The sequence below is a fragment of the Heterocephalus glaber genome, unplaced genomic scaffold (genome assembly GCF_053883595.1).
Source record: "Heterocephalus glaber isolate CG9 unplaced genomic scaffold, H.glaber_assembly_v1.0 deba00001460, whole genome shotgun sequence".
NCBI lineage: Eukaryota > Metazoa > Chordata > Mammalia > Rodentia > Bathyergidae > Heterocephalus > Heterocephalus glaber.
Genome location: NW_028258307.1, coordinates 9,423,115 through 9,444,400, shown reverse-complemented (window position 1 = coordinate 9,444,400; position 21,286 = coordinate 9,423,115). Strand labels below are relative to the sequence as shown.

General features: G+C 41.3%; 1 long non-coding RNA gene across 1 annotated transcript; it reads right to left on the bottom strand.

Moving 5' to 3' along the window:
- Positions 1–5,864: 5,864 nt before the first annotated feature.
- On the bottom strand, positions 5,865–9,075 carry LOC101705640 (uncharacterized). The gene is made up of 3 exons (XR_015453334.1): positions 8,817–9,075; positions 6,868–6,952; positions 5,865–6,011 (listed from the first exon to the last, which is right to left on the bottom strand). It is a non-coding gene; the product is annotated as an uncharacterized LOC101705640 (long non-coding RNA).
- Between the last annotated feature and the right edge of the window lie 12,211 nt (positions 9,076–21,286).

Below are 21,286 nucleotides of genomic sequence, written 5' to 3'. Positions count from 1 at the left end.
TTGGCAATTTATTAGCCACACTTTCCCTTGTAAGCATTCAAATAAACTCTGTCATTGCACAGTGGTTACCTCAGACAGTGTTTAACAATACAAATGCTGTCTAGGTGGAAAGATGGACTCCTGGTACTTCTTACTATGCCACCCTCTCTGACATCAAGATTCTCCAGAGATATTTTCCAGAAGGAGTAATTGCAGAGGGAGTCAGGATGGAGGCAGTCAACCTGGAAAGCTGCTTTTACCCTGGGGATATTCCCCCAAGAGCCCTTCCCTGAAGAATGACGGGCAACAGTGGACTTCCCTCGACATCTGCACCCATAGGGCTATGGAGGTACCTAATCCACCAAACCTAGGCGAGAGGAGAAAAGCCACATCCGTTGATACTTTTACACACTGTTAATCCATCCATTAAACTATAATTCTTTGCTGAGCAATTAGTATCTACAAAGTACTGTAGAGCTGTAGACATACATAACACAGAGTCCTTGCTCTTGAATAATTTATAACTTATGTCCAAGTGGAAAGTAAATAACTATTTTGTTAGGAACAGCATGTTGTCTAAGAGAATAAGAACAGAGCTGCAATATATTAATGAGTGAATGAATGAGAGAGATTGCTGAGTGCTTGGAAGATCATGAAATGTGTGGGAACATTTAGGCTAGGAAGGGGACAAAGGATAAACGGTCACCAATTGGATAGTATATAAGAAAAAATGCCAAAATAATACTCAGGGCAAATATCAGAAATAATTTAATTCTTTAGACTAGTTTGGGTAAGGTAGAAGGTGCAGAGAAGTGAGAATGAGACAAGAAATATTTATGGATAGCTCATAAAGTTCATGAAATGGATGTTTTACATACTTTTTAAAGGAAATATCTCAGACAAAGTATAAATAGACAAATATATAACTACAGACACCTATGTATCCACTACCTATCATAGGTTTAAAAAATAATACAGTATAGTTGAAGTTACTGAGGTATCCATTCCAGATTACATAGGTGATACAGAGCATTTCTCGGTTGAAATTTCAAATTCTGACATGTTGCAAAATCTAAACCTTTTTAAGCATTGAAACAATACGACAAATGGAAAACTCTACACATTGAAACTCTTTTTTTCCTTTTTGGTGCTGAGGATTGAACTCTGGGCCTCACATGTGCAAAGCACATGCTCTGCCACTGAGCTACACCCCAGCCTCCGCTCCAGGAAACTTTCTTTCATGTGAAAAATTATTAAAAATATATTATAAACCAACCTTCACACTGTGTCTGTAAGGTATATATGAAACATAAATGGATTCATGTTTAGATGTGGGTCTCATCCCAAGATATCTCATTATGAATATACAAATATTCCCAAGTCCTCAGAAATCTGAAATCCAAAACATTTTGATGCCAAGCATTTCAGATAATGGATACTCAACCTGTATTTTCATTCCTTCTCCAACCAGAGGTACCCTTTTCTGGAATTCTGTATTAATATTTCTTACAAACATCAATATATTGTTACATATGTATCGCTAAAACATATATAACATTAACTTTTATATCTAAAAATTTCCTTTAAATGTCATAATGTAGGAATCTCTGGCGACTTTTTTATGGTGTGTTTTATCCAGATGATATCTATGGCTGTAGATTATTGAGCAGGAGAAGACTTTTAATGTGTTAGTTAGGATATCAGTGTGCCCAAAGTACGAATTTAGAAAGATTAACCCAAGAAAAGGAAGTTTGGAGACAATACATCATTGCTATCAGTGATCTGTTTTAAAATACAGGTTTTTTTCTCTTAATGTGCAACAGTGGTTATTTGCAAGGATCCTGTTGTATACTTTTCATAGTCGTGTTTTAGATTTTGAAGGAATTATTATAATCCAACAAAAGCTCAGAGAATGTAAAATAATTTCCCTTCAAGCCAAATGGACAAAGTGTCCAGTCTGCTGTCCTGGCTTTGTCCTTTTCCATTCCACACTTCTGAGCTCTTCAGTCCAGTATAGATTCTCCATAGAGTCTAAGGAAGTCAGTGCATGATATTTTTTCTTATCTGAATTTTAATAAGGACAGGAAAAAAATTTGTTAATGGCCTAGAGTAGGGGGTCATCAACTTTTTTAAAGTAAAAAGTTAAATAGCAAATATTTTAGACTTTGTGGACCATGCAGTCTCTGTTCATAGATAGATCTGATGCTGTGAGGAGTAGCACAATGAGCAAATGAGTGTGGCTGGGTTCCAGTAAGATTTAATTTATAATATGAGACACGGGGGAAGACTGAGCTTGCTGTCTGTAGTTTGCTGTCCCCTTGCCAGTAAAAATGAATCCAATGTGGAACTGACATGCTGGAGCTGAGGAATTCCTAGTAAACTTGAATTGATCCTTACCCTTTTTATGTTCCAGGTGGAGCTGCTCAGTGGATGGCAGCTACTGTCTTCATGCGACTCTCCTGTGAGGATTCGTGATCAGTGAAAGACATCTCAATTACTTGACTGCCACACACCAGCTATCAAGGTTTCTTTCTTCTCAAACTGTTTATTTTTGTCCACCAGAATTTTGACTAGCGCACCAACTATGCATAACCCATTTTCCTTATCTGTATACCTTTAGGAGCTATTTTACTTCTCAACCTTACACAAATTAACAATTACTTGCAACAGCATAAATATATACAATGTTGGTTTCCCCAGGGCCACATCAATTGAAAGCACAATCATGAGACATTGGTCATAATGACAGTATTCTCTGCTTTATAGTCTTTTCTAGCAAAAGAAGTGGTGAAGCAGCCCTGCAAATGTTCCCTACTGTATTTAACGGACCCCAGGCTTGTTTAAAAGGCGTCCCTGTGTAGCTATTGCAATATTCCAGTTGGCCATCTGGTTACCTTTTATTTTGTTTTCTTCGCCTCTGATGATACAGCCTTTTGTTTTATTGAAGCCCTTATGTTCATCTCTCCATGAGAATTTGACTGGAGACCAAAAGGAGAATGGGAAGATGACACCAAACAATGCTACTTTGGAAATTTTCCTTCCTTCAAACTTCTTAGTCCATTAAGATTCCTGGATATGTGTCATAATCCCTAAGATCTACCCAGTCCTATAGCAGAAGACCATCAATACATTCAAATGGGAGAAGAGAATGTAATAAAAGGACCATGTACAAGCATGTAGGCAAGGCTAGACAACCCTACAGATACAGTTCGATACCATGAGATCTGCTACTGTAACTAGGACTTCAAGGGGAAGGGTACTTACCAGAACCTGGAGAGGGCGCCTCTCTCAATAGGTCGCCAGGCATTAGCTCGGATCTTCCACAGAGGATGCCTCCAAGCACAACAACTCAACAAGGAAATAACTAGTGGTCACCACCAAACTCCTGTTGAATGCTAATGCATTTCATTGGTCATTAATCCCTGCATCCCTACATCACCTCCTGTTCACCAAATCTAATCAAAAGCTGGGATAAGAGACAAAGCTGTACTTAGAAGATAGTTTTCCAGAGTACAAAGCTGGGTGAATAAGAATAAAGTAGATGTGGAGGGCCGGGGATTTAGCTCAGTGGTGCCACCGCCTGCCTCACAAGCTCAAGGTCCTGAGTTCAATCTCTGGTACCAAAAAAAAAAAAAAAAAACCTAGATGTGGAGGGACAAACCAAATTGCCAGAACTACCCTGCCTCTCTTGTCCAAAGCATGGGTTCTTTTGTCTTTTTGCTCTCTAGAACTTAAGTGCCGCTTGCTTTTTCCTTTCAGGACTTAATGCAGAACAAAAACCATCAGTTCCTTTGTGGATCATTCCATGAAGAAGCTTTTCAAAAGTGTAATTTGAGGGTGATATTCTTTAAAACAATAGGATTCTAAAGCCACATTGACTATGTTGAAATCCTGGCTCCACACTAGCTGGGCCTTTGCACAAGTTATTTAAAGTTTTTGTGCCTCAGTTTCCTCATTAGCAAACTGAGGTTAATGATAGTACCCACCTCATGAGATCATTGATGACATGTAAAGTATTTTGGAGAGTGGAAGGGCACATAGCCAGGCACAAATTATTTTTAAATGAGATACAAGCAGTTATAATAGATTGTTATGTAGACATTCACATCATACTAGGAACAATCTTAGGATTTGGTTTGAGATCCTTGCAAAGTGGTGATGTGTTCCAAGCACCATAGATGTAAAGATGGTGATTCTTTGGATTAATTTCTAAATATTGTGGTTTGAGATTTTGTATAATCTCTTCTACAAAAGCTAAAAGGGCTGTTTCTGGCCCAGTCTTGTTTGAGTTTTCTCCTTGTTTCATTTCTCAGCCTCTATTCATGTCTGGTGCTCATTCAAGCCTGTCTTATACTGGAGCTGCTAAATTGTGTAGAATTAACTGTCTTTCTGTCTTTAGTAGCCCAATGGACCAACTCAATGATGTCTGTGATTTAAAATATTTTTCCATAGCTCTATGTGTTTCAATTCTGATCAGCTACTCTACAGATCTGTGCAAAGCTGATGTGTGAAGAAGTTCATTCTACTTCAATTAGTGTTCTTCCAGATGTCCTGTTCCAGCTGCCAGTTAGCAATGCCAGACAGGAGTGCCACTTCTCACCTGGGAGTGCTGGGAGTGGTAGTGCTTTGGCTATCTACTGCTAACAACGCTCCCCTAAATGTAATAGCTTAACGCAGTGGGCATTTATTATTTAATGGTTCCTGAGGGTCAGGAATCCAAGCAAGAATTAGCTGGACTCCTCTGCCTCTGGGTCTCTGCAGTTAAGTTTCTGGCCAGGCTGTGTCCATGCCAAGGCCCATCTGGGAGACAATGTCCTTCCCAGCTCATGCACAGGGCTATTGGCTGTCTCAGGTCTGCTGCCAGAGACATCAGTTTCTGGCCCTGTGAGTCTCTCCGTACAGCATCTCACAAAATGGCAGCTGTTATCTCTCACAGCAAGTGCGTGAGCCAAAGGAGGCAGCCAAGATGGAAAACATCATCTTTTTGTAACCTAATCCTAGAAATGATCTCCATCATCTTTGCTGCATTCTGTTTGCTTGGGAAAGCCGCTAAATGCATCCCACACTCCAGGTGAGACCTTACCTCAGGTCTTGAGTACCAGGAGATGGGCTTATGGGAGAACATCTTACAGGCTGCTTACTGCACCTAGCATTAGATTCCTGTAGATTTTCATGATTTTTTGATAGAAGAGAACTCCTTCTGAGCTGAGGTCTACTGGGGAGAGTCCTCTCACAATTGAAAATGAATTTCTCCTTGGTTACCTTCTGTTTTGCATTAAACAATGTCTGTCTGAATGCAGCCCCCTGGGGTTATATAGCTTAATATTTCTATGCTCTCTTACATGTGGGCCACACGTCTGGATTGTAAGCTATAAACTATTGATGTTGGGGGTTTTTTTTCAGTCCTGGAGATTTCAACCACTTTTACCATTTAGCTATCACTTCTGCAGGGAACTCTGAAACTCCAACTATCTCCAAACTGACTCACTTCAGACCACGGCTTTCAAAAGTGCTGTCCAAACCAAAATGACAAGTTCACAATGGAGCTCTTCAACTCCTGTTTGATCCTCGCTGCCTCACGCGGTGGCTTGGCCATTTGGTGATACTTTCCACATGGAGAATGTGGATCTTTTCCCCTACTACCCATATCTGACCAGTTGTAGAATCACATTAATATAGGGAGCTTGCTAGTAGAGTAGACTCACATGAGCTTTAGAAACTGGCAGATTGTGTTAAAATCCAGGATTCACCAATTACCACTTCACTATTTAAGTGTGTGTTGTCAAGTGATGGGGTGGGTAGAAAGGGGAACGTAATGGGAGAAATAGATGGAAAAACTTTGAATGCCAATTTGAGTTATAATTGATTTATGTAGTAGAGAATCATCAAAATAGTTTTAAGGAAAAGGTGTGAATTTAGAAATTTGACTGGCACAATTTTCTTTTCTGTCTTGTTTTCTCTCTCCTTCTCTCCTTCCCCTTCCTTTCTTGTATTCTTCATCCTTCTTTTCATCCTCTCTTCTTCATTCTTACCTGTGAAATGGAAAGAATAGAGGAAGGTTTTCCTGAATGATCTCCACCACAGAATGACCACATCCTCGAAGGTCACTATAGCCCTGTTTACTCCTCTGCCTGAGCACTAAACTACCTTCAAAACGCTCAGATGGACTTATTTTATCTCATCAGTGGATGTGGCCCCACCAAGGGAAGTAAAGAGTCCTGTTAAATGTTATGTTTCCCATGGTACTTACCACAATGTATTGCATGTGGTAGATGCTCCATGAATTACTATTCAACATGTTAATTAAGAAAAAGGAAAAAAGAGGAAGGAAATTCCAGAGGTAATTTGAATTCTTGAAGACCAAAGTGTTGGTCAGCAGAAACCCTCATTGCCTGGTACTCACACCCTATGCAAGCCTCTCCCTTGAGTAGGTAGGGCCTGATGAGTGACTTCTAACAAAGAGAATACAGAAACAGTGATGGGATGTCACTTCTGAGATTAGGTGACAAATGGCTGTGGTTTGCTAGAATCTTGGCCATCTTCCATTGATTTCTCCTGGATTGCTCACCTTAAGGCAAGCCAGCTATCACGTGTTGAGGCAGATCTATGGAGAAGCTCACCAGGATGAGGCACCCAGGCCAGCCCACTACCATGAGAGCGAATCAGAAAAAGTTTCCAGGCCCAGCAAGCTCAGATGAGTCTGCAGCCTCCACCAATAGTTTGATTGCAGCTTGCATCATAAGACAAGTCAACCCATACTTCCTATACCACACTGCATTCCTGACCCACAGATATCCTAAGACCATGAAAATGGTTTTTTAAAAAGGCCAAATTTGAGGGTAAGCTGATACACAGCAATAGATAGTTAACACAGCAAAAAGAACTGACCTGCCCTAACTGCTGCTCACCCTTGCTTCCACTGCTAACTCTCTTGCCCTTAGTCTCTTTGTGTTCTTGGGGCTGAGTGCTGCACCTGAGAAGAGAGGAAGAGAAAACCTTACAACTGCAGCCGGTATACTTCCTGTCATTCAACATGCCAGAGGATGGGAGAAGATCTGGTCCTAGCTCATCTCAAAAGTTAGAAGTAGTAGGCCGGGGATTTAGCTCAGTGGTTCCAGTGCCTGCCTTGCAAGCACAAGGACCCGAGTTCAATCCCCAATACAAAAAAAAAAAAAAGTTAGAAGTAGTTCAATCAGACCGTGAGCTCCCATGGCTCCATCACAAAGGCAATGAGGTAGTCAGCTATATTGTGAGCGTCACTGAAAGTCTGTTTTTCACTTCTGGCCTCCCCAGAGCTGTCCTTAATTTCACTTGAAAGCAGCTGTGGTAGGGAAAGTTTTGGTTAAATGGTCAAGGCCACCACATTCTGAAAGACAGCTTCTGGTTGTTGTCTCTTTTGCACTGATATTCTTCTGCTACCTATGTCTGTGTCCTTAGTGAGAGGGGCCATGTCTATGGCATTCCTGGGTATATGGACCATGGACAATTGAATGGTGCAGAAATAGCTTTTGAAACAGAAACGGATTTTGGTGTAGACAGACTGCAGATTAAAGGTTAGTGATGTGGCCTCCTCATGTCCTCATCTGTCCTAGCTATTTAGTAGCATCTGTCTTGTCTGGTGACCCAGTTCCAGGGGTGGCAGATGTGCAAGCTGACTCCACGTACCCAGCGGGATTGTCATTCCCATGAGAAGCAGCTTACTCTGGTAGTTAATGAGCATGCCAATGGGAGATAAACACCCAGTTGGTTGCTCTCCCCTGGGTGCTGCCCTTTGTTGTACAGACTGTGGCAGACTGGGCAGAAGGAGGAGGAGAAAACCGAGGTATAAGCTGAAAACATCCCAAACCTGACCTAGCTTCTGCAAAGAGGGCCCTGTGATCCCATGCCTCTGGAACTTGCCAAACAGAATTTAATAGTGTTTGAATTTGTAAATTAATGATAAGAAATAATTGCTAAATAGAGCAATAACTGACAGGAAATTACCCTTATTTCTCTGTAACAATGTGGCAAGACAATTCAATTATGGTTATTGTAGATTTTAAAAAGTGTTTGTTTACATGATTCATTTCCAGTGATGACAATAGATGAGAAAGACAGAAGGTGTGGGGAGAGGAGGTGCCCAAGGGTCTCACAGCTTCCTTGTTTGTTCAAGTCCTTGGGGACAGCGAGGCAGGCAAAGATAAAGCTGCTGGAGTTCAGGAGCCTTCTCCTTTTAGGCTCTTCAAGGGGGAACACATGGGCCACGCAGGTCCCCACAGGATAACCTCTTACCAGACTGCTTGATGGGAGGAAGGTTGGTCACTTGGAAACCAAGGAAAAGTGTCACTCGATCCCCCCCGCCCAGCCCCATTTCCACAAGAGCTCTTAATGTGCACTGCAGAGCTCCCAGGAAGCATTTGATGGTCCCAGTGGATAACTGGAGCTGAACGGTGTCCCCTTTCAGCACTCCTGTGATGGAATTACTAAAAGTAGTGGGTATCTAATTTAGTACAAATAGTCTTGCAAGATTTCCCTTAAAGACTCACCCCTAGTCACCAGTTTTGTCCCACTAGGTCAGAGAAAAACAATGAATCAAGAGCTGGAGAAAGAACAAAAATTCACTGCAAAAGCCACGCTGAGTCTGTTCAACACCTCTGAGGCTGAGACTTCTTTTTGACATATATACAATTAACAAATAAATAAACACCCTTGTAAGATAGGCAGTTCTCTTTGAGGAAAATTGTTTACATGAATCAGCGTTTCTCCCCAAATGTCTTCGAATGAATCATCCCAACATATGAAGAGAAGGAGCAAAATAGGGAAACAGTGCAGATTAGCTATTTGGGGCAAATACCTACCCAGAATTGCCCTCTTGTCCCTTAGTGCTCTGAATGCCAGACAGCACGGCCCCTCCTCAGTCCGGTGGTGTAGGATATCTCTCCCACCAGTAAGATCCTGAGAATCTAAGGGAATGATGTCCAGAAGAAAAATCGCCACAAATGTCATCTTCACTGTAGTCAGGCTTCCAAAGAACACATTTTCTCCCTTTGTAAATAAACCCAGGGAACCTGCTGAGCCCAATTTCCTGGGCTCCCCCTTACTTACAGAAGTGAGTCAGCATTGCACTTTGTTTCTCATTGCAGGAGTTTTCAGAGCAGAAAGTTAAACTTCTATCTGCAAACCTGAGTGCGATTCAGTTCCTTCTGCCTCCTCACTGCCTTCCTCTCCCTCTCCCCTAGTGTTCCTTCCTCCTCCCAGTCCCACACCAGGAAGGCAAATCTCTGGGAGAGAGGGCTAGCTTTCCTCCTTGGAACCCAATTACAGTTGGCTGTTGCAAAATTAACATTCACAGCCATGAAATTATGCTATAGACGCTTTATAGAAATCACTCAATCAAACAGAGTGAAACCTTTTTTATATGGTAATCATTTCCCACCATCAAATTTCATAGGAAAGAACAGTTTGATTGAACCACCTAGTTAAACTGTGTATGAAATTAGTCATTCTCACCATAAACAGTGTTCTGCTGCCTTCCCAGACAAAAGCTAACAGAATCAAGGTAGTAATTGTTTAGGAAACGACAGGTCCTAATTCTGCCTGAATTGTATTCCAGCTCCTTTCTGCAGCTCCTGGAAATGCTGAAGTCACGTGCCTCACAGTGTGAATATTCCTCTCTCCTTCTAAAGTGGTCCAACAGAGTGGACAAATGGTTTTTGCCCCCCTTTTTAATGAAGTTGCAATGGGACCATAGATGAGTGGCTAGCCCTCTGTGGACCATGAAATCAGCAACTGGGCTTCATCTCTCTTTGGTCTAAAGTAATGCTGTTTGATAGAATCTACTTCTAATTCTGCTCAATGAAAAGGTCTACTCCACAGGAGCACCTGAAAGAGCTTACTTCCCTGGGCCAAAGATAAAGAACAGCACAGGAGAAAACTAAAGATACGTGATGAAATCAGCTCCTTTGTACGAAGTCAGTATTCATAGATGGAAAATAATTATCTCAAAAAAAAGCAAGTGATCTCTGAGTTTTTATTGAAAAACACAAAACATTCCATGCATCCATTATAAGCTTCCCTTTTCCTTTGAAATAGCTGCTTGATATTTACTTATTTATGACCATAGGGCCTCCTTTCTGGCTGAGTCCCGGTGGCTCCTCTGTACCTACCTTTGGTATTACCTGCTGGCCACAGGACAGCTCCTGGAGCCAGTCTTAGGTATTCCCAGGCATGCATAAAGCTGCAGTTCTGAGATGTTAAGGACTCAGTATTAATAGCTTCTGGCTGTTAGGTGTCCTTATTTTCCTCACAGTAATGTTGTTAGTGTGTATAAATTCTGATCATGTGGTTTTACCAAGGATTCCACATGCTTTGGTAGTACCAGGGTTTCATTTTTTAATTCTATAGTGTTTAATAGCTTATATATTAATTTTGCAAACATTGTCTCATTAAATTTTTATAACCACTCCATCAAGTAGATACAGTGATACCTTGGCTCACATACATAATTTGTTTTGCCATTTTGGAAAAAGATGGCCACATTTGTGTTTGTGTGGGAAAGATGGCTGTGGTTGGTGTTTGTCACGTGATGCACAGTTTGCGAACAAAAACAAAATTTTGCCAAATGCTTGTGAGCTAAATTGTCTACAAACAAAAGCATCTATGAAGTGAGGTACCACTGTACTGTCATTCTCCCTAATATACAGGTAGGATAAATAAAGGCTTGGTGGTAAAATGAGTTCGCTGAGTCCCTCAACTAGAAAATATAAGTGTCACACGGGGACTCATAAATTGGAGGATTTTGTGCCACACTTCCCCGACAATATAAAATTACAAAAATCTCAAAGATTTTTGAGCAAAGCAAGTGATGGGTCAGCAGGGGCTGGGTTGGGTTGGGGGCTTCACTTAGATGCTTAGGGTCTAGGATGGACCCTCCTCTCCTGGAGTTCTATTGATGAGCCTCTCATTCCATAGTAGGCCAGTCTTGACTTCTTCAGAGCGCAGTGATCTCAGGACGTAGGAAGGAGGAGGCTGCAAGGGCCCATGTCTGCTGGGTCCTGAAGGCCCGATGATGTCACTTTCACCATGTTCTGTGGGTTGACGCAAGAGTCAATAGATTCTATTTGATCAGAAGAACTGCAGAACACCATAGTCATGATTTTCAACCTGGTCACAAAGAGGTAGAACTTAGACATAGTTGGTGCCTACACACCCTTCCCCTGCACAGACCTGGGTCTCTTGAGTAGACAAATGAGCCTACATAGGGCAGGTACCACTTCTTGGATTGTTCTAAAATGCATGATGTGGCTAATGAAATATCCAGGTTAATGGAAAGAGTTTTAGGGTATCAGAGAATGAGAGTCTTATTCTATGTTCACTGTAAACCAGCTGAATGAGGCTGGGAAGGTGAGTTTCAGCCTAGTCTTCTGCAGTGAGAATTTAATGTTCCTTCTAATCAGAACCCAGGATGGGTGTCATGAAAAAAATGAAATACCAGATGGGCAGTCCCTATAAAGCATGAAGTTCCTGAATGAAATCTAAACATGGCAAGGTACTGGGAGTAATGGCATGAGGTTGGAGTCTAAGAATCATTATGGGACATGTTAATGAGGTCTTCTAAGAAGTTTTTACCCTCCTCCTATATGCACATAGCTGGGTATTTCTGTTCCCTTCCCTTCCGTGCCCTCATTAATTGCTTGGCACTTCCTTAAATACTGCTCAGAGTTAGCTAAAATGTCACTGAGATTTTGGTGTCTGATAAGCCTTGGCCAGCATGGTAGCTCACCACCTTCTAATTGAGAGTGTGGATATTTAGCTTCTTGGGGATCATAGTCTGTGTCTCATAGAATTGTGAATGTCATGTCAGGTGAATCCTTCTGGAAATGCTTGGTATTTTAGTGGTATTCAATGTCTCCTGATTCCCTGACTCCCTGTTTCTCCAATACACTGTGAGCTTCCTGAGGGATTTTGGTCTCCACAGCCTGGAGTCATGGAGGATGCTACTTGCTTAGAGATTGTATTAGCTAGATTTTTCATTGCAGGGACAAAATACCTGACACACACAACTTAAAGGAGGAAGGGTTTATTTTGGATCAGAGTTTCAGAGGTTTCAGTCCATGGTCTGCTGGCTGCAAGGCAGAAACATCATGATAGAAGGGTATGGCAGAAAAAAGCCACTCAGCTCATGGAATCCGGAAAGCAGAAAGTAGGAGAAAAGCCCAGAGAGGAAGGGACCAAGGACCAGATATAATTTCCAAGGTCATACCCCTGACTCACTCAAACACACACAGAAGTAAGCTTTATCTCCTTGGTGTCTTTCAAACCAATCAAATAGAATAATCAAGATTAACTGCCACAAGCACTGTTGGTGGCAGATTTTACTCTTGTTCAGCAGTGTATCTAGAGAAATACTGGTGTGACATTGGCACTCAATAAATATTTGTTGAAGGAACAAAAATACTTTTTCATGCTGTACCTATGTCATAGGTACATGAGAAATGGTTACCTGGCTATCTAAAGTATTTTTCATAGTCTCTCTGGTAGGTAAGACATAAAGACAGTGTTTAAGTCAGTTTCTTACTTGTGAGAAATGGTTCTTTTCTCCACACAAAACTGGGTCATGAGCCACAAGATGTGGCTGTGGTGAACTAAGAAAAAGCACATAGACAGGTGTGGCTTGGGTCCTACTCCGCTCTGTGTTCCTCAGTGACCATCCAACCCTAAGCCCATCATCTTACTCTGGAGCTCAGATTCCCAACTGTACAATCAAGCACTGGTCAGATCAGGAGCCATATCTCTGAATTTCCTTTCAGATGTACCATTCCTCAGATGTGATTCTTCATTGGATCAAAGAAGGATGCCACGTTATCTGCAAAAGGTATTAGGGGGAAAGCATGGAAAAGATGGGAGGAGGGCACAATGATTACATAATACATCACATAGTGGCTGCTGCCACAGGCTTTACCCCAGAAACCATATGGTTTCTCCAGCCAGTTAAGTTCAATGTCCTCTTGACAGCTCTGACCTGCTGTCCTAGGAGGCTGAGCCAGTCAGCTTCTCGGGGTGGCTAAAATCAACACTCTGAATTCTCCCACCTAGTCAAACAACAAAAAATCCTGGAAACTTCTCTTCCTGTTGGAAAAAGCTCCCACAATCTGTCCTCTTCCCCTGGTGATAACATGCCCCTAAAGTCTAACAGTTTGTCATCAGATGGTCCCAATTTCCTAGGGTTGTAACAGTGGACTCTACTGCTCTGAAAGTATATGGGCATTTTCCACTTCATGGGAGTCTTCTGGAGAATTCTCACTCAGGCCTCTTGCCACGTTGGGATTTTTCAGGTGGGGTACTGGTGTGAGGACAATGGAACTAAGATGGAGTGGAAAGGGAGAAGCAGCTGAGAGTCAAGGGGCTGGAACAATCAGCAGAGGGAAAGATACAAGTGTTGATGTATTGTCTTTTATAGAAACAAGGACCACATGGCCTTCCTGATTGTCTTCCCCAGAGAATCATGGTTTCCAGATTCATGCCATCCCCTTACTCCTACAAACTCTTTCCCTTTCCTGGCTCCTGTTTCCACAGTGAAAGCCAACTTCAGGGTAGTTAAGTGTGAAAGAGGGCTGGGGCATGTAACTAAGTGCAGAGCACTTGTATGGCAGGCATGAGTGAGGCTCTCTCTTCAGTCTGAGAGAGAGAGAGAGAGAGAGAGAGAGAGAGAGAGAGAGAGAGAGAGAAGCACGAGAGAGAGAGAGAGAGAAGCACGAGAGAGATATCAAGTGTGGGAGAGAATGACATTGTGACACACAAAGTCAGGGACAGCCGTGGTCATGACCCTTCCTCCAGGTGGATAGGTGAGAAGAGGTTGGTGGTAGAATGTGCTCCTGTCCAGATGTGCTGTCCCTCAATTGAGATGCAACACCTTCTGCTCTTGCCCTATAATGCCCTGCCCTTGATGCCTACAGATGCTGTTCTGATGGGAGACACGTGGGGAGACTGAAGCCCTACACGAAACACAGAAACATGCTTATTCATTGTTCCCCTGACCATACAGCCTGGAGCTTGAGACAGATACTCAGATTTTTTAAATGGTCTTCCTAATCAGGACTAGACAGCCAGCCTTCTGTTGGGGGAAAACTGTGGTGAAAGCATTCTACAAATGGTGAATGTGGTCCTATTACCCTTAGATATCTGTGCTTGCAATGAAGTCAGACCCAGAGGAAGCCCCCTGACAGAGGAACGTGAGTGGCAATGTGACCAATGGAAGGTCCACTGGGGTTGTCCTCAGCAGTGCTGCTACCCCAAGTCTTCCCCAGCCTCCCTTCCTTTAAGCCTCACTCTGTCTTCTACATACCTGCTTCTTCCTTCTGAGTGCTGTGGAATAGAAGTCCTCTTCTCTGCCTTTCCAGTGAGCCCTTTTTGTCAAGCCCTCGGGAATGACTCACAGGTTCTTTCTCCGTGTCTCTCTGATATATTTATTCCTGTCCACCTGTAGCCACTAGCACCCTATCCAAACAAGCTCCTTCAATAACCACACCCAGTGTGGTCTCAGAATAGCCAAAGCCCAACCAAAAAGATTCTCAAGAGATTGCTCTCCTAGGCCTATTGCTACAAGGAATTCTACCATGTAGCACAAAAGACATGGGCTAGAATAATCATAACAGAACTATTCACAAAACCCAAAACCTATATAGAAACAATTCAAATGCTCATCCAGAGAATGAATAAAGCATGAGCTAGTCATTCAGGGGAGTATTCTATAGCAGCAATATGTAATAATATGGCTGCATCTCAGGAATCTAGTATTAACAAAAAAATAAATTCTAAGCAATTACATACAACATGGTATCCTTATACAGTTATACAAATAATCACTTATTTAGGAAAATACACAGAACCATAAAATCAAATAGAAAAAATAATTCATAATGATGGTTACTTTTAGTGAAGGCATGAGAACGGTGATATCATATAGTTCAACCCAGGCTAGTATTTGTTTTGGGTAGAGAATTTGTAAATTCTTGTTATGTAATGAAAAGTACCTGAATAAAAACAACCCACACATGGGCCAACATGAGAACATGTCATGAACTAAGATTACGATTAATCCAATTTTAAGCACCTGAGGAAAATCACTTGGGAAAGGATTATAAGTGGGTCTTAAATCATCTCTAAGAAAATGACAGAGTTGGTTGGGTGGTAGATATCTTCCTCTCCACTCCCAAGCTGTTAGGAGAATGACTAGTTTTAGGCTTGTCCAAAAGTCAAAGTCATGGACCTTTGTTTTATTTTTCTATTGTTGTTATAAAAAATTATCACAAATTTAGTAATTCAAAATAGCTCATGTCTGTCATACATTTTTACAGGGAAGAAATCTGACAGAGGTCCCTCAACATGTCAGCAGTGGCATTCCTGTCTGTAAGCTGTTTCTTTGACTTTTCCAGCTTCCAGAGTCTGTCCACATTCTTTGGCCTGTGGACCCTTCCTCCACCTTCAAAGCTGCAATGGCAGCTGTGTCCTTTTCACTTTATATTACTCTGATCCTCTCTTCCATCTCTCTTCTACTTTTAAGGACCCCTCTGAGTAACTGCATTAGGTTTACCTGTAATCTAGGATAATCTCCTCATTTTAAGATTCTAATCTTATCTGCAAAGACCCTTTTACCTCACAGGATGACATACCATATTCACAGTTTCCAGAAATGATACAGAGGGCATCTGTGGAAAGCCATTATTCTGCCTGCCATGCGCCAGTGGGGACCTAGCCAATTAGCTCATCTGTACTAACTGTTCCCCTCCTTCCCATGTGGCTCCATTTGCTTTGGAAGCAGCTGTTTTAAAGATTCAGTATTGGAAGGAAAGGAGGGAATTAATAGACTAGGAAAACAGGAGCAGGATACATTAGGGGCTTGACTCCATCTCAGAAATCACCAGCCCCTGAGTGAAGTCAGGCTGAATCAGTCTCTAACTCATTTCATTGAGCAGGATATTGGAAGTCTGGGCCATAGTAGCTGGGTGCACTGAGCCTTGCAGTCTTGCTTTGGAAGTAGGAGCTCTGACAATGTGGATTTAAGAGGAAAGTCAAGAAATTCAAACTCTTTTATAGAGATGTACTACTGGAGCTAGCAATTCATGTATCGGAGCCTGGATCCATGGGCAGAATCAATAGTCTGGAGCTAAGAACTGGCAGGGATTCCTCTTTTCCCATCCTTCTTTGCTTGGTAAGATCCTACTTAGAGTCCATTTTAGGTCAGTACAACTTAGGGATCTACAAAGAAGTATAGAGTATACAGATGATGACAGAGTTCCAAAACTACATAGAAAGAATGAAAAGACTAGAAAGAAAAAAGTGAGTTATTTCATATAAAAGGTAAAAAAAAAAAAAGACACTGGCTAGTAACGTACTCACTGTGATCATCTTAAGCTTTATGACACCACTCCCTGGACAAGTCAATACCTTCCTGTGGATGTCAGGTTTTAGCCTAAATAATGAGAGTTTAATTGGATTTTTAAATTTTGAGACAAAGGGCCGGGGATTTAGCTCAGTGACTCCACCATTTGCACCGCAAGCGCAAGGACCCAAGCTCGATCCCCAGTACCAAAAAAAAAAAAAGTTTTTGAGACAAAGTCTCACCAAATTGCGAAATTGCCCAGGCTGGGCTCAAAATTGCCATCCTCCTGCTTCAGCTTCCCAAAATGCTAGGATTACACCTTTGTGCCGTCACACCTGTCCTAGACTACCTCTATGTTCTTTCTATGCTGTGCAGTTCAATGAGGGGAAGATTCTTGGCATAAAGCATGTTTAGCATGCTTTCTGTACCCCACAGTGTGGTGCCAGGCATAGCGTTCTCTGCCGTACTACTTCACCTCTGATGGTACCTGCTGTACCCGCTGGGGCTTCTTAGAGAGCCACCAGGGATACACAGCACAGCGGTGGGCAGGGGCCAGCTCATGCTGGCTCAGAGAGTTGCATGTGCCTCTCCTCAACTCCACATTCACCTTGGTAGCTTGTCATCGGCCCTGGTGGGAGCATTTATACCACAGAAATGGACCGACAATACAAATCAGGGATTTCCCTGCCACCACCACTGGAGCCCATTTACCAGGAGCCACGCACTGGATGGCACTGCCATTTCTGCTGGTGCCACTCTTGGGAAGTGGAGAGCTTTGTTAAGAGCACAAGCTCCTGACTTCACCCAGCTTTCCAATCTTGATTTTCCTTTTTCTACCTGTGCCACCTTGGACCTCATATGACATTGCTTCACATTTAGTAAGATTGCTACTGGGGTCAAATGAGCTAACATGTGCAAGCACTCAGCCCAGGCCTTGGTGGACCACAGCACCTTGGTAAGTGTGCTGTTTTGTTTCTGTAGTATCACTGCCGTTGCACGGGCATTTCACCAACATTGCACTGAGTGGCTGAGAGAAAATAGCTTTCTTCCTCCAGATTGTGCATATACATAGAAGGGAATCGAGGCAGAATTCTCCTGTGGGAAGGATTTACAGAATTTTAATAAAAGCTGGATTTTAATATTCTATGTTTTTTCATTCTCTAGCCTCCAAAGTTCACACAGTCATATACAGTGGGTTGATCTAAGAGGCAAACTCTAAACAGAGGTATTGTATTGTTCCCAGAATCATCCTTTCTCTCCAACCTCTACCAGCTGTGTCCAATTTGTGGCCTATGAGCTGGACACATCTGTGTGATAATTAAAAATGTAAAGGACATTTTGTTACTTGTATATGTCAACTATATTACATATGCTACATGGGTCTCAAGATACTTCTTTGCTCAGTGAAGCAGAGGCAAACCAGGTGTGTCCAACTCATGGGCCACAGGTTGGACACACTACAAAGCTTTCTTATGAGATTATCTGTCTTACTCTCTGTTCCCTTGGGGGTCAGTTTTTCCCTCAAAGCATCCTCAGTCCAATTGGAAAAGAGACATCTGAGCAGAGTCTACCCGACTAAGATCCAACTGCCCACTCACAGACCAGGCTAGAGGGCCTGATGCCAACACCAGGATCCCGAGCCCATAAATAAGCAAAGGATCTTTGTCAGCAGGTTTATGTGTCCAAGGGTGCTCCACCCTTGTTGAGAACTGAGAAAAAGGAAATCAGGATAAATTGTATCTTTTTTTTTCCTTTAATTCTTTTATTGATACATTTTAGGTATTCAATACGTTTACATTTATCATTGGGTACTTGTATCTGTACAAGATGTATCTTGGTTCTTGCTTTTCCCCATTTCTCTGTCCTCCCTTCACCCTCTCCATAATTCCCTATTTACAAAGACTTTGCTTCCATTTTTTCCTTTTCTTATATTTTTTTCCTTTCCTTTCTATGCTTTCACTTTCCCCTCCCACTTCCCCTCCCCCTTTGGACCTTTTCTTCCTATTTCAAATTATCAGTTATTCATTTTAATCATTTTAATCCTTATTTACACTTTCAGCTTCTCACACCAGAGAAACTATTCGGTATTTACACATGTGTGTCCTATTTATTTCATTTAGGAGTATGGCTTTAATATGCATCCATTTAGCTATAAATGTCTCTAGTTTGTCATTCTTTACGGCTGAGTAGTACTCCATTTTATTAAAAAAACAACATTTTCTTTATCCAGTTTCCAGTTGATGGGCACTTGGGCTACTTCCAAGCTTTAGCTATTACGAATTGTGCTGCTATAAACACGGATGCACATATATCACTGTGGTATGATTCTTTTAATTCTTTTGGGAAGATACCCAGCAGGGGAATAGCTGGGTCAAATGGGACCTCTAGTCTTAGTTCTTTGAGGTATCTCCATGCTGACTTCCACAGTGGTTGCACCAGTCTCCCCCTCCCCACCAACAATGGAGAAGGGTTCCTTTCTCTCCACACCCCCCCAGCAATTGTTATTGATTGATTTCTTGATAGCAGCCATTCTTTCTGGAGTGAGGTGGAATCTCAGTGTTGTTTTCATCTGCATCCCTCGGATGACCAGTGATGTTGAATATTTTTTCATATGTTTATTTGCTGCTTTTACTTGTTTGTCTGAGAAATGTCTGTTCATTTCAGATGCCCATTTTTGGATTGTGTTTTTATATTTGAGGGGTGTGATTTTTAAAAATTCTTTATATATTCTAGATAGCAGAACTTTGTCTGAGGAACAGCTTTTAAAATCTTTTTTCCACATGGTAGGTTGTCTCAACTCTGTTGGTGGTTTCTCTCTCAGTGCAGAACCTGTTTAATGGGATGAGATCCCAGTTGTTGATTCTTTGTGCTAGTTCCCATGCTACTGAGATTTTGTTCATAAAGTCTTTTCCTATGCCAGTGTCTTCAGGAGTTCTACCTAACTTATCTTTCAGCAAGGTTAATGTTTCTGTTTTAATATCTAGGTCTTTAATCCACTTTGATCTTAGTTTAGTGCATGGTGATAGATATGGGTCTAGTTTTACTCTTTGGCAGGTTTAAATCCAATTTATCCAACATCATTTATTAAACAGGCTATCTTTCCTCCAATGAGGGTGGTTGGCTCCTTTGTCAAAGATGAGGTGGCTGAGTATGTCTGGAGTTGTTTCTGCATCTTCTAATCTATTCGACTGATCCTCAGGTCTGTTTCTTTGCCAGTACCATGCTGGTTTTTTAATCACAGTAGCTTTGTAGTATAGTTTCAAGTTGGGAATTGTGATACCCCCAGCCATGTCTCTGTTACCTAGAATTGCTTTTGCTATTCTAGCTCTCTTCTGGTTCCAAATAAATTTTTGGATTGTTTTCTCTAGTTCTGTGAAGTATATTGTTGGAATTGCAATTGGCATTGCATTAAATCTATATAGTAGTTTTAGAAGTACGGCCATTTTCACTATATTGGTTCTTTCTACCCAGGAACAAGGGATGTCTTTCCATTTTCTTATATCCTCTTCGATCTCTTTTTTCAGAGTGCTGTACTTTTGAATGTAGAGGTTTTTGCTTCCTTTGTTAGACTGATTCTTAGACATTTCATTTTTTGGATGCTATTTTAAAAGGAATTGTTTCCCTAATTTCTCTCTCAGTGAGTCTGTTATTTGTGTATAAGGCTATTGTTTTTTGAGTATTGATGTTGACCTTGTATCCAGCTACTCTACTGAATCTGTCAATTAAGTCTCGAAATCTTTTGGTGGAGTTTTTTGGGTCTTCTACGTAAAGTACCATATCATCAGCAAATAATGACAGTTTAACTTCTTCCTTTCCTATCTTTATTCCTTTTATTTCTTTCTCTTTCCTAATTCCTGTGGATAGGGTTTCCAGAACTATATCGAACAGGAGTGGTGATAGTGGGCATCCTTGTCTTGTTCCTGATTTTTGCGTGAAAGTTTTCACTTTTTGGCCATTTAGTATGATGTTGGCTGTTGGTTTTTCATAGATAGCCTTAATCAGGTTGAGATAAAGACCTTCTATTCCAATTTTTTGTATGGTTTTTATCATGAATGGGTGTTGGATTTTGTTGAATGCTTTTACTGCATCTATTGAGATGATCATATAGTTTTTGTCCTTGGCTCTGTTAATATAGTGTATTACATTTATTGGTTTACATATTTTGAACCATCCTTGTGTCCTTGGGATAAATCTGACTTGGTCAGGTTGTATTATCTTGATGACCCTCTGTATTGTGTTTGCCAGTGTCTTGCTGAGGATTTTTGCATCTATGTTCATTAGGGAGATTGGCCTGTAATTCTCTTTTTGGGTTGGGTCTTTCCCTAGTTTTGGAATCAAATAACACTTGCTTCCAGGAATGAATTTGGAAGTACTGCTTCCCTTTCAATTTCCTTGATGAGTTTATAGAGTAATAGCGATAGTTCTTCTTTATATGTCTTATAGAATTCAGCAGTGAAGCCGTCAGGACCCGGGCTTTTCCTTGTCAGTAAATTTTTTATTACATTTTCAATTTCACTCGGTGTAATTGGAGTGTTTAGAATTTCTATATCTTCTTCATTTAACTTTGGCAATTTGTATGTATCTAGGAATATGTTCATTTCTTCTGTTTTGCATTTTATTAGAGTACAGGTTCTCAAAGTAGGTATTGATGAGTCTCTGGATTTGTGCTGGGTCTGTTGTGACTTCCCCTTTTTCATTCTTAATTGCATGGATTTGAGCCTTTTCTTTTCTTTTTTTGATAAGGTTGGCTAAAGGTTTATTGATTTTACTTATTCTTTCCAGAAACCAACTCTTTGATTCATTGGTTTTTTTGTATTATTCTCTTAGTCTCCATTGCATTGATTTCTGCTCTGATCTTTACAATTTCCTCTCTTGTAGGAGCTTTGGGTTTGTTATGCTCTTCTTTTTCTAGGAGCTTGAGGTTCTGCATTAGGTTATTTATTCAAG